Genomic DNA, 12,465 nt, shown 5'->3' on the forward strand with positions numbered 1-12,465 from the left:
ACAGCACCTGCTTTATAAGGCCTCTTCTCAGGTTAAGCAGATGCTGCTGAATCTTTGTTGGTTAGTCAGTTCCTGAAAGTTAGCCAGTACTGTGTAGCTTTGTATTTGTTGTTGCTTACTGCAAATAGGCCTGGGGATTTGGTACTACACTCTGCCAATCCAGACCTAGCAGTAAGACTGGAGTCAGTCGTTTAGCTTGCTGGGGTTCTTTTACTACTCTGTGAACTTAGCAAGTTTGCGGCTGTATTCTAAGACTTGCCTGCCTAAATCCTGTCTCACTGTGCAAGGTGTCAGGTGTCAGTTTAGTGGCAGTAAGCTGAACCTGTGCACTGCAAGTGAGAATTAGGATTGTGGAGACTCTCCTTGTGTCTATCATTCCATCTCTGACCAAGGAGTTTACTGCCACACCCGTTGGTAACCCTTTAGGGTTTTGCTGTTGCCCTTAGCAACAGCATTTCGGGTTCTCTACGTATTAAAACACAACATCTTGCTTTTCCCATCTGAGCATTACTAATACTAGGGAGACACCCAGTTCCTTAGCCTCTGGGCTTCTCTGTTCACTTTGTGTGTATTTTGTTACCCTATCACCTTCTGTGTCTGTCTGTGAGTTCATTTGCTTTGCATACCTATCCGTTCAGACACCAGTACATTCCTGCAGGCACTGGTGTGCATAACAGTTCAAACACCAGTACATTCCTGCAGGCACTGGAGTGCATAACAGTTCTGACACCAGTACATTCCTGCAGGCACTGGTGTGCATAACATATTCAGTAGCCTAATACTCCTGTTGAAATTTTGTGGGAATATGGAGCATACCCCTCAAAATACGTTGCAACAGGTGGTCGGTCAGGTGCAGGTCCTGACTCGACAATTTAATGATTTGTCCATTAAAATGCACACCTCCCAGGCCGCTGGCGGAGCTCCCGCAGCAGCAGCACCTTCAGGGGTTAAGGAGCCGAAAGTAAATCTCCCGGATCGTTTTTCTGGAGATCGCTCGCAGTTCTTTTGTTTCAAGGAAAGCTGCAAGCTATACTTCCGGCTTAGGCCTCAGTCTTCTGGGTCGGAGATTCAGCGGGTGGGCATAGTGATTTCCTTGCTACAAGGAGACCCACAGGTCTGGGCATATGGGTTGCAGCCTGACTGTCCGTCGCTTAAAAGTGTTGATGCTTTTTTTACGGCACTGGGCATGTTGTATGATGACCCTGACAAGACGGCCTCAGCCGAGGCTCAGATTTCGATCCTTAAGCAAGGGCGAAGGCCAGTTGAGGTTTACTGTACGGAGTTTCGGAGGTTGGCCCAAGATACCCAGTGGAATGACCCAGCCCTGAGACACCAGTACCGAAGAGGTCTTTCTAACCAGATAAAGGACCAACTGGTACAATATCCCTTGCCTGATAGCTTGGATCAGCTCATGCAGTTATCCATCCGGGTGGATAGACGGCTGAGAGAGCGTAGGCTTGAAAGGGAGACTGAGGTTTCCTTCTTTCCCAAGGGAACCTCAGACTCTGAGGAATTTTCCGAGGAGCCTATGCAGATTGGGGCTACCCGCCTCTCCTCGCGTGAGAAGACGCGGAGGAGACAGCAGGGGTTGTGTTTGTACTGTGGGAATAAAGGTCATGTGGTAGTATCATCCCCAGAAAAGCCGGAAAACTTCAGGGCCTGAGGGTGATGGGAAATATCCTGTCAGGCCAGAAGTCAGAATTTCCCAAGAAGACTTTTATCATTCCGGTGACCTTGAAGATCCTCGGTCAAACTGTCAAGACTGACGCCTTTGTGGACAGTGGGGCCGACGGGGTTTTTATGGACCGCCAATTCGCCCTGAAACACTCTGTTCCCTTAGTACCCTTGGCATCGGAAATTGAGATTTGTGGGTTAAACGGGGAACCATTATCCCAAGGTAAAATTACCTCTTGCACTAGCCAGATTTCTTTGTTTATTGGAGCCACACACTCTGAAAAATTGTCCTTTTATGTGACTGTCTGTACTTTTGCCCCATTGGTGTTGGGGTTACCCTGGTTAAGGGCCCACAATCCTCAATTTGACTGGGTCTCTGGGGAGATTCTTAGTTGGGGTACTGATTGTTTCAGGAGTTGCTTGAGCCTTCCAGTCAGGCTCTCGCAGCTAAGTTTGCCAGGATTGCCAGGGTGTTATGCAGATTTTGCGGACGTGTTCTCCAAAAAAGTTGCAGAGGTACTACCTCCCCATCGCCCCTATGACTGTGCCATTGATTTGTTGGCAAATGCTAAGCTTCCCAAGAGCAGGTTGTACTCCCTGTCACGTCCTGAGACTCAGGCTATGGCAGAGTACATTCAGGAGAACTTGGCTAAGGGATTTATCAGACCTTCACAGTCTCCAGTTGGGTCGGGGTTCTTCTTCGTGGGTAAAAAGGACGGTTCGTTGCGACCCTGCATCGACTTTAGGGAATTGAACCGTATCACGATTAAAAACTCATACCCACTGCCTCTCATTTCGGTCTTGTTTGACCAGCTTCGTACTGCCACCATTTTTTCTAAGATTGACCTACGCGGTGCGTACAATCTAATCCGAATAAGAGAGGTGGATGAATGGAAGACTGCCTTTAATACCCACTCAGGGCATTATGAATATTTGGTGATGCCTTTTGGGCTCTGTAATGCCCCGGCAGTCTTCCAGGATTTCATGAATGATGTGCTCAGGGAATATTTGGATAGATTCTTAGTTGTATACTTAGATGACATCCTAATCTTCTCCCATTCCCTGGAGGAACATCGGAAGCATGTACGCTTAGTCCTCCAGAAACTCAGAGACCACCGGCTTGGGGCGAAGCTGGAGAAGTGCGAATTTGAAGTTCAGCAAATCGCATTTCTAGGATATATTATCTCCCCAGAAGGTTTCCAAATGGAGGGTTCCAAGGTACAGGCAGTCCTGGATTGGGTGCAGCCCACTAGTTTGAAGGCGCTTCAGCGTTTCCTGGGCTTTGCGAATTTTTATAGACGATTTATCGCTGGATTTTCGTCTATAGTGGCGCCTTTGGTGGCACTCACTAAGAAAGGGGCGGATGTTGCTCACTGGTCTTGTGAGGCTAAAGCGGCTTTTGCCCGTCTCAAAAGGGCATTTGTATCGGCCAAGGTGCTGCGACACCCAGATCCAGAGCGTCCTTTTGTGGTGGAGGTGGATGCCTCTGAGATGGGTATTGGGGCAGTGCTTTCTCAGATGAGAGTGTCTGATAATCGCCTTCATCCCTGTGCTTACTTTTCCCGTAAATTTTCGCCTGCCGAGATGAATTATGACGTGGGTAACCGGGAATTGTTGGCTATTAAGGATGCACTCGAGGAGTGGAGACACTGGCTTGAGGGGGCTAAGTTTGTGGTCTCAATTCTCACCGACCATAAGAATCTGGCATATTTAGAGTCAGCGAAGCGTCTCAATGCCAGGCAGGCACGATGGGCTTTGTTTTTTGCTCGCTTTAATTTTTTGATAACATATCGCCCTGGGTCAAAAAACATCAAGGCTGATGCGCTCTCGCGGAGTTTTGCTCCAATCCAGGAGACCACCGAGGAGCCGTTGCCCATTGTGTCCCCATCATGTATTAAAGTGGGCATTACCCAGGACCTCTTATCATTAGTCCTTAGAGCACAGGAGCAGGCTCCTCCAGACCTTCCGGTAGGTCTTTTGTTTGTGCCTCCTAGGTTAAGACAGCGAGTGTTCCTGGAATTCCATGCCAAGAAGTCGGCAGGTCACCCGGGTATTGCCAGAACTCGGGAGTTGCTATCTAGGGCGGTGTGGTGGTCCTCGGTGGCTAAGGATGTGGATCAGTGGGTTCGGGCATGTGACATCTGTGCCCGAAATAAGACTCCTAGAGGGGTTCCTGTTGGCCCATTACATCCACTCTCTATCCCATCTAAGCCATGGACCCACATTTCAATGGATTTTGTGGTGGACTTGCCCAAATCCTCGGGGATGACAGCCATCTGGGTTGTCGTTGACAGGTTTTCGAAGATGGCGCACTTCGTTCCACTGGTTGGGCTGCCATCGGCCAGACGCCTGTCTGAATTATTTATGCTGCATGTTGTGCGTCTCCACGGGTTGCCACTTGATGTGGTCTCTAACCGCGGATCCCAGTTTGTGGCCAAATTCTGGAGGGCATTTTGTTCCGATCTCCAGATTTCTGTCAGCTTGTCGTCAGGCTACCATCCGCAGTCTAATGGGCAGACTGAAAGGGTGAACCAGTCCTTGGAGCAGTTCCTCAGGTGTTATGTCTCCAAGTGTCAGACTGACTGGGTTGCTCATCTGTCCATGGCGGAGTTTGCCTATAACAACGCGGCTCACTCTGCTACAGGGATCTCTCCCTTCCTTTGTGTGTATGGGCATCATCCTAAGGCCAATTCTTTTGACCCCCTGGACTCCACGCCTGGTGGTTCCTCTATGGTTTCGGTCCTTAGAGGTATTTGGCGGAAAGTGAAGAAAGCCCTTGTGTCTGTGTCATTAGTGACCAAAAGGGTTTTTGATAAGCGGAAAAGACCCTGCAGCTTCAAATTAGGAGACTTCGTCTGGTTGTCTACCAAGAATTTGAAGTTGAGACAGCCATCTCATAAGTTAGGCCCCCGGTTCATCGGCCCTTATAAGATCACCAGGGTTATCAATCGGGTGGCATTTCAGTTAGATCTGCCCCGTTCTTTGGGTATCAATAAAACATTTCATTGTTCCCTTTTAAAACGGGCGATTAGTAATCCTTCTTCCAGTGGAAGACCTTCCCCTCTTCTGATACGTGGCCAGAGGGAGTTTGTTGTTGAAAGGATTCTTGACTCCAAGATGGTTCGGGGTCAGCTGTCATTTTTGGTGCACTGGAAGGGGTATGGCCCGGAGGAGCGGTCGTGGGTGCGCAGTTGTGATCTTCATGCCCCCAGACTGATACGCTCTTTCTTCTCGCAGTTCCCCGATAAACCCGGTGGTAGGGGTTCTTTGACCCCTCGTCAGAGGGGGGTACTGTTAGGGTCTCCTGCCCCGTGCTGCCACGTCGTCATGGCAACCGGGAGACAAGTGCTAGCGGAGTAACCTGAGCGCGGCTGATACTCCGGTTCGGGTCTTTTGCTGTGCAGTGGTTACAGGCTCTGTGCACGGCAGGGGATCCGGTGCTGGTTTTTGTGCCCACAGTCTGTGAGGTCTGAGTGGGGCGTGGACAGCACCTGCTTTATAAGGCCTCTTCTCAGGTTAAGCAGATGCTGCTGAATCTTTGTTGGTTAGTCAGTTCCTGAAAGTTAGCCAGTACTGTGTAGCTTTGTATTTGTTGTTGCTTACTGCAAATAGGCCTGGGGATTTGGTACTACACTCTGCCAATCCAGACCTAGCAGTAAGACTGGAGTCAGTCGTTTAGCTTGCTGGGGTTCTTTTACTACTCTGTGAACTTAGCAAGTTTGCGGCTGTATTCTAAGACTTGCCTGCCTAAATCCTGTCTCACTGTGCAAGGTGTCAGTTTAGTGGCAGTAAGCTGAACCTGTGCACTGCAAGTGAGAATTAGGATTGTGGAGACTCTCCATCTCTGACCAAGGAGTTTACTGCCACACCCGTTGGTAACCCTTTAGGGTTTTGCTGTTGCCCTTAGCAACAGCATTTCGGGTTCTCTACGTATTAAAACACAACATCTTGCTTTTCCCATCTGAGCATTACTAATACTAGGGAGACACCCAGTTCCTTAGCCTCTGGGCTTCTCTGTTCACTTTGTGTGTATTTTGTTACCCTATCACCTTCTGTGTCTGTCTGTGAGTTCATTTGCTTTGCATACCTATCCGTTCAGACACCAGTACATTCCTGCAGGCACTGGTGTGCATAACAGTTCAAACACCAGTACATTCCTGCAGGCACTGGAGTGCATAACAGTTCTGACACCAGTACATTCCTGCAGGCACTGGTGTGCATAACAGGTGTCTTACTTGGTACCGGTGGGTCAGTCGGTGACATCAGGATGACTTCCGGTGGTCCTGTGTCACTTCCAGCAGTAACAATGACTAACCCTCCCCCTAGTGCCTAAACCTTCCCTCCTGTAGCCTAACCCTACTGCTCCCGCGCTGGAGGGTCACATGTCGACATTGTGAACATGTCGACATTCTGCAGAATCATCTTACAATATTCTGTGTGTTGATGTTGTGCTTGCTTCTCAGGATCCTTTTTGAGCAAATTCAGTAGCTGGTAAATATATTTAATGATGTTAGATACATTTTTATTGTATGGGGAGCATATTTATGTAATACCCCTTTTCCACTGCCTTAAAAAAAAACAGGTTTTGCACATGAACGCGCATCAAACTGGTTTTTGCTCAGTGGAAAAGGGTAAAAAATACAAGTTAAGGGGCAGTGAAAACAGGTAACACCATCCAACCCGGGACCCATTTAAAGCATGGTGATGAGTCAGAAATGGCAGAGATCTGAACTGTGTCTGTGGACAGTTATCACCAGGGAGTGAGAGATTACAGTTCATACCATTCCGGTTTTTACCCCAACCCTGCTTCATGCAAGGAGGCTGTAATCTCCCTCTGCCTGTCTACCCAGTGACAGCTTGTGACTACAGACACCCTCCCAGATGTACCCTTCCCTGCTGCAGGTCACCGGTCCGCTCTGCCCGGTGTTCAGGAGAGATCTGGAGTTTCCAGCGCTTGGCAAGTGGTGGCACTGCACCTGTGTGCAGTGTGAATAGCACCAACCTGGGAATATCCCAGGTCAGCACCACAGTGGGAACGGGGTAAGTCCCAGATCTGGCCCAGCTTGGATCCGTGTTCCAAATCTCAGGTCAGACCCGGGACTTTGGTGGAAAAGGGGTATTAGTAGTTACTTCATACATATACAATGTTGTTATAGTTTTTCAATATAATCTATTAATCTATATAGACTCTGGGTTCCTATTTTGATTTGTTTATTTTATTTTTATTATTTTTTTATATATAGGTTTCCATGTATGTCTTCAGCCACAAGTCAAGAACCCAAGTGCAATTTATATTTATAGAGGAGCATATTATGATTACGTGTGATTGTTTGTCTGTGTGTATCTTTGTAAAGTTTCATGAAGTGTTGTCCTATAACTATAATAATAATAATAATAATAATAATAGTGGCCTTAGATAATAATGTATTGAGTGCTGAATATATGTGTTTATGAAGTGAGTGGTGATAGACAAATGAGTACAAAGGTCACCTTATGTATGGGCGTATTGGCCATAGGGCTCGCCATGAAGATTTCCCCCCCCCCCCCCCCCCACATGACAGGCAGCCCACTTCACTCAGTACACTGCATTGTTCCCATTCATTCTGTTATTCCATCTCTGCAGTACAGCAACTCTGCCATCTAGTGATGCTGCCATGGCTACACGGTTATACCTCTTGTGCTGCCCATGTCGGACCACTTCTCCTAAATTTTACAGGGCCACTTTTAGTTCCCAATCCACCTCCAGTCTGCAGCAAAATACGTAAGGAAGGCCGCAATTGCATACAGTCAAGCCCTATAAGGACGGATCCTGCCCCCCTCAATAGACCCCACCCCCTCATCAGACCGCACCCCCATTAGGGCTGCTTTCATAAATTTTCATGATGATTTTCTATCCCAATCCACCCTTGCCTTGATAAATTTAGTGATGCTGACTTAAAAATTAAATGAATTCAAATAAAATGTAGGAAAATATTGTAGAATTATGGTAATGTCTTCCTTCTTGCATATGCTGTGATAATTAAGTGAATTATATAGTTATCAGTTAGTGTTTCATTTAGAATAATGTTACAGGTAGGGGAAGAAACCAACAGAAAGAAAGGTGAACACGTTTACATGAACTGTATTTATTTATAAAAATCAAGATTGGCTTGTCATTTTATAGATAGGTAAGGATAGTATGGAATTTACAGATATACAGTGGTATAACCGTCACCTCTAGTTGCAGGCGGAACCAGTTCCGCCTCCGCCCGGCCACAACATCAGGTCCCTGCTGCATTGTAAAGGTGGCAGCGGCCGCCAGCTAATCCCGGCTCGCGGACCAGCTGCAGCACCAATTAAAAGGAGGGGTGGCTTTTTAAAAATCTGGCATGAACCAATCACGGCTTGCGGACCGCCAGCCAATGAGAAGCTGCCAAGTGACAGCTTCTCATTAGCTGGCGGTCTGGGAGCCGTGAATGGCGCACAATCGGCGCCAGATTCAAAGTGCGGCCTCACTTCTTTTCAATAGCAGCCAGTCCGTGAGCCAGGACTGTCTGGCGGCCGGTGCCAGCTTTACAATGCAGCAGGGACCTGATGCTCCAGGCCACAGTACAGGCTCTCAGGACGCAGGGGGTGAGAGAGAAGCAGGGGGTGAGATGGGGGAGGGGGTCAAAGAAGCAGGGGGGGGTGAGATGGAGACGGATTGAGAGGAGCAGGGGGTGAGATGGGGAGGGGATGAGAGAAGCAGGGGATGAGTTGGGGGAGTGAGAGGAGCAGGGGGTGAGTTGGAGTGAGAGGAGCAGGGGGTGAGATGGGGGAGTGAGAGGTGCAGGGGGTGAGATGGGTGAGTGAGAGGTGCAGGGGGTGAGATGCGGGAGTGAGGTGCAGGGAGTGAGATGAGGGAGTGAGAGGAGCAGGCGGTGAGATGGGAGAGAGAGAAGAGCAGGCGGTGAGATGGGGGAGTGAGAGGTGCGGGGGTGAGATGGGGGAGTGAGGTGCAGGGGGTGAGATGAGGGAGTGAGAAGAGCAGGCGGTGAGAAGGGAGAGTGAGAGGTACCATGGTGAGATGGGGGAGTGAGAGGAACAGGCGGTGAGATGGGGGAGTGAGAGGAACAGGGGGTGAGATGGGGAGGGTGTGAGAGGTGCAGGGGGTGAGATGGGGAGAGGTGCAGGGGGTGAGATGAGGGAGTGAGAGGAGCAGGCGGTGAGATGGGAGAGTGAGAGGTACCATGGTGAGATGGGGGAGTGAGAGGAACAGGCGGTGAGATGGGGGAGTGAGAGGAACAGGGGGTGAGATGGGGAGGGAGTGAGAGGTGCAGGAGGTGAGATGGGGGAGAGGTGCAGGGGGTGAGATGAGGGAGTGAGAGGAGCAGGCGGTGAGATGGGAGAGTGAGATGTACCAGGGTGAGATGGGGGAGTGAGAGGAACAGGCGGTGAGATGGGGGAGTGAGATGCACCAAGGTGAGATGGGGGAGTGAGAGGAGCAGGGGGTGAGTTGGAGTGAGAGGAGCAGGGGGTGAGATGGGGGAGTGAGAGGAGCAGGGGGTGAGTTGGAGTGAGAGGAGCAGGGGGTGAGATGGGTGAGTGAGAGGTGCAGGGGGTGAGATGGGTGAGTGAGAGGTGCAGGGGGTGAGATGCGGGAGTGAGGTGCAGGGGGTGAGATGAGGGAGTGAGAGGAGCAGGCGGTGAGATGGGAGAGAGAGAAGAGCAGGCGGTGAGATGGGGGAGTGAGAGGTGCGGGGGTGAGATGGGGGAGTGAGGTGCAGGGGGTGAGATGAGGGAGTGAGAAGAGCAGGCGGTGAGAAGGGAGAGTGAGAGGTACCATGGTGAGATGGGGGAGTGAGAGGAACAGGCGGTGAGATGGGGGAGTGAGAGGAACAGGGGGTGAGATGGGGAGGGAGTGAGAGGTGCAGGGGGTGAGATGGGGAGAGGTGCAGGGGGTGAGATGAGGGAGTGAGAGGAGCAGGCGGTGAGATGGGAGAGTGAGAGGTACCATGGTGAGATGGGGGAGTGAGAGGAACAGGCGGTGAGATGGGGGAGTGAGAGGAACAGGGGGTGAGATGGGGAGGGAGTGAGAGGTGCAGGAGGTGAGATGGGGGAGAGGTGCAGGGGGTGAGATGAGGGAGTGAGAGGAGCAGGCGGTGAGATGGGAGAGTGAGATGTACCAGGGTGAGATGGGGGAGTGAGAGGAACAGGCGGTGAGATGGGGGAGTGAGATGCGCCAAGGTGAGATGGGGGAGTGAGAGGAGCAGGGGGTGAGTTGGAGTGAGAGGAGCAGGGGGTGAGATGGGGGAGTGAGAGGAGCAGGGGGTGAGTTGGAGTGAGAGGAGCAGGGGGTGAGATGGGGGAGTGAGAGGTGCAGGGGGTGAGATGGGTGAGTGAGAGGTGCAGGGGGTGAGATGCGGGAGTGAGGTGCAGGGGGTGAGATGAGGGAGTGAGAGGAGCAGGCGGTGAGATGGGAGAGAGAGAAGAGCAGGCGGTGAGATGGGGGAGTGAGAGGTGCGGGGGTGAGATGGGGGAGTGAGGTGCAGGGGGTGAGATGAGGGAGTGAGAAGAGCAGGCGGTGAGAAGGGAGAGTGAGAGGTACCATGGTGAGATGGGGGAGTGAGAGGAACAGGCGGTGAGATGGGGGAGTGAGAGGAACAAGGGGTGAGATGGGGAGGGAGTGAGAGGTGCAGGGGGTGAGATGGGGAGAGGTGCAGGGGGTGAGATGAGGGAGTGAGAGGAGCAGGCGGTGAGATGGGAGAGTGAGATGTACCAGGGTGAGATGGGGGAGTGAGAGGAACAGGCGATGAGATGGGGGAGTGAGATGCGCCAAGGTGAGATGGGGGAGTGAGAGGAACAGGGGGTGAGATGGGGAGGGAGTGAGAGGTGCAGGGGGTGAGATGGGGGAGTGAGGCACAGGGAGTGAGAGGTGTAGGGGTTAAGTAAAGGAGAGAAAGATTCAGATGATCAAACACAAAGGAGAGCATATAGGGAGTAAGGGATACCTAGGATAAAGATATGGACACATGAGGAGAGTGACAGACAAAGCAAACAAGAAAGCAGAAGGGACATAAGAGAGGTGAGCAAAGGTTGTTCAACATATACTGCTATATTGTGAATCGAATCTAAAATTAGGAGGGGGGGCACTGCTGTGGGCATTGTGTGTGTAAAGGGCACTAGTATTTGGGGCGGGCAATGTGAATAAGATTGTGCTACTGTGAGGCATTATTTTGAATTGGTAGGACTTTTGTGTGGCCGCACCCCTTCCTTGTGAGGCCACACCCCTTTCTGCGGCGCGCTAAGCGGTAGGGGTTGTGGGGAAGGTTTGTTCCCCCACCTCTCCAGGACCACTTTAAGCCCTGCAGATATATGTACTAAAACTACAGTTAATGTGGAGAAAAAGACGCTCCTGCTCCACCTGCTACGGTTGTGAAGCAGGAGCCAGCTACCGCAAATATTACTGATAGTAGACCCGCTGAGGATAGCGCATGTTAAATCACCCCCTCAGAGGTGTCTGGCAACAGCGCAGTAAAGACAGTGTAGTGACTGTACTCACCTCTCTACATCTCCCATAGAGTGGCAGCAGTGAGACTTTACTTTCTGTCAAAAGTTTACTGGTAACCGGCCAAGTGCAGAGCTATCTTCCTGCTTTTACAGTGGCAATATCAGCCCTAGAGAAGACCCCTGACAGTAAATGACCGCTCCTCCTAGTAACACTTGGGACATAGGTATCTTTGGCAGTGCTAGTGACCCAGGTGTAGCGCCGATATTCTGGCCAGCTAATAGTGCTAGCAAGCTAAAGGCAGTGCAAATCCCTAGAGTACATATCGATAAGTGATATGTACAGAGATTTTCTCTGGCTTTTTATCTCCTGTTAGCACAAAGACCACTTACTTCCTGATATCTCCCAATGATACCGTTAAATTAGGTTAATATTGCTCAATGTTTATATTCTTATGTTCTTAATCTAGAAAACCTGTAGCGTTCAGTATGATATCCCGGCTGATGGGATGCCAGCTGTCAGGATCCCAACAGCGGCATCCCGCCAACCACAATACCGGCAGTGAGCGCAGCGAGTCCCCTCACGCCACAGGTTCTGTTTTCCCTCGGGTGGTGGCGTGGACCCAACACCCAAATGGGAATACCAGGGAGCAGTCAGTATTCCGACCGCCATCATTTTACCACCTGTCGAGATTCCGGCGTCGGAATCCTGAACACCGGGATCCTGACATCCGGTATATTAACTACATCCCAACCTGTAAGCTGTTAATCAGAAAGATCATTGGGGGTAAATCCAAGTTGATCGCAGCAGGAAATTTTTTTAGCAGTTGGGCAAAACCATGTGCACTGCAGGGGAGGCAGATATAACATTTGCAGAAAGAGTTAGATTTGGGTGGGTTATTTTATTTCTGTGCAGGGTAAATACTGGCTGCTTTATTTTTACACTGCAAATTAGATTGCAGATTGAACACACCACACCCAAATCTAACTTTCTCTGCACATGTTATATCTGCCCCCCCTGCAGTGCACATGGGGGGTCATTCCGAGTTGTTCGCTCATTATTTTTTTTTCACAACGGAGCGATTAGTCGCGAATGCGCATGCGCAATGTCCGCAGTGCGACTGCGCCAAGTAAATTTGCTATGCAGTTAGGTATTTTACTCACGTTTTTTTCTTCGTTCTGGTGATCGTAATGTGATTGACAGGAAGTGGGTGTTTCTGGGCGGAAACTGGCCGTTTCTGGGAAAAACGCGGGAGTGGCTGAAGAAACGGAGGAGTGTCTGGGCGAACGCTGGGTGTGTTTGTGACGTCAAACCAGGAACGACAA

Source organism: Pseudophryne corroboree, chromosome 5 (genome assembly GCF_028390025.1).
Source record: "Pseudophryne corroboree isolate aPseCor3 chromosome 5, aPseCor3.hap2, whole genome shotgun sequence".
NCBI classification, from domain to species: domain Eukaryota; kingdom Metazoa; phylum Chordata; class Amphibia; order Anura; family Myobatrachidae; genus Pseudophryne; species Pseudophryne corroboree.